This window comes from Uloborus diversus, chromosome 2 (genome assembly GCF_026930045.1).
Source record: "Uloborus diversus isolate 005 chromosome 2, Udiv.v.3.1, whole genome shotgun sequence".
Lineage (NCBI taxonomy): Eukaryota > Metazoa > Arthropoda > Arachnida > Araneae > Uloboridae > Uloborus > Uloborus diversus.
In genome coordinates this window covers 80,063,159-80,065,019 of record NC_072732.1, presented here as the reverse complement: position 1 = coordinate 80,065,019, position 1,861 = coordinate 80,063,159, and positions in this window count along the sequence as shown.

Sequence of the window (1,861 nt, the reverse complement as noted above, 5' to 3'; positions counted from 1 at the left end):
CATTTCTGAGGTTGAGGTTGACATTTCTATGGAATGACCCTCTAGTTTATTATTTCTAGAAAAAATATTTGTTTCAAATCGCTACGCGAGATCGTCCTCATTCTTTAATCAAATTCCATTTTTTACGAATAATTTTAAAGCGTATCATGCTGGCTAATGATTAAACATGACGGTCCTTTTTTTTTTTTTTTGAAAAAAGCATTTTTACTGCTTTTTTATTACACATTGCTTCAATGAATAGCATTCGAAAACGAATGCACAACTGTTCGGTTGGTTGGAGTGTCGTGCTGCTAATCAGAATGGCGCCAATTCAAATCCGTGCTAATAAAGATCTCTTTTTTTTCCCGTCAGATGCTCACATAAATAGGACTGTTTTTTTTTTTTTTTTTTTTTTTTTTTTTTTACTTTCACAATTACTGCGTTTTCCCGAGTCACTCAGTCACATTTTTAATGATATTTATTTTTGCATTGAAAATACGTACAGACAAAAGGTGAGCGATGATCACATTATCACAACTTTGCATTTAACGAGGTTTTGTAGCTGATTCTTCAAATTACATGCCTTCTTTTGTGCGTTTTCTCTGAAATTTTTAAAGAGCGAAATGCCACATAAAATGATTCGAAGCACAGTGCGGAGTTCCGCACCGGTCGACTAGAACGTATTTAAATTAAAAAGGGGAAAAAAACTGACAGTGTATGAAAAATATTGTTCTTACACACTCCACAACCATACAATCTGGAGGAATGAATTCTCAATTTATTATTATTTTTTTAATGTGACGGTACATGAAAAATGAAGGTTCCCACATGCCCTGCTTCATACAATCCAGAGATCTGGATTTCTCAGTCTGTTTTTAGTATGAAAAAAAGTTTTCAAGAAGCAAAGGGGTTAAAACATTTTGCGATCAACAGCAGTTTAAAATATTTCCAGTGGGATATTTCTGCAAGGCTAAGAGTTCACTACTTTTATACGAGTAATCAAAAAAGGGACGTTGGCTTTTGACGTGTTTACTGCAACTAAGCGGGACATGCGAGTTGATTTGATGATGACGAAAATAGCAAGCTGGGGGTGAATGTTTATTTTAGAGCTCTTCTGGCCGCTTGTCTCTGTCAACAGTAACCCTGTTTAATATAAAAATGCCGGAAAATGAGCACCGCAGAGTTTCAATCCAGCGAACTATTTTGTGAAATGCTTTCAGCAAATCGGGGATTTTCGTATTTTTGTCAACCGCTCCATGAACCTATGATGTGGAAAATGTTTTGAATATTATTATGTGATATTGAAATAGTATCGCTTCTGTATGAAAAGTTAAAATGCATTTGTTACTGAAGAGCATATATCTGATGAAAATATTAAGCGTTAAATAAATGAATTTCTGATTATCAGTTTTAAATTTAAAAGGAGTAAAAAGTAAAGAGCTTGGTTTTCAATTCAATATGATGCGTTTGCAAATTCGTAAGAAACTGAAATTAATAAAAGCTTAAAAAATAGCAGCAAAATTAAACACTCGTGGTTTGAGGACAAAGAAGATACAATTTTAAACTTTTACTTACAATTTTATCATCATAATAAAGTAAGAATAAAAAACTTTTATCTACACGAAAAGTGTTAGAAAACAGCATAATTTACAAAACAGAAGCCATAGCTCCTGATTAACATATGTTTTTTTTTCCAAAATATGTCTCAATGGCAATTTGCTTTTTTTTAATTACTGTTCCAAGACACAACTCTTGTCCACCAGCCAAACCATCGTTTTTCTAACACTCCGAATTGTACATCTTTATTCATTGATACAGGAGCTGTCTGTTAACCCCTGAACAAGTGTTTGCTTGTTCAATGTTCAGGTTTGTAATTTCCATG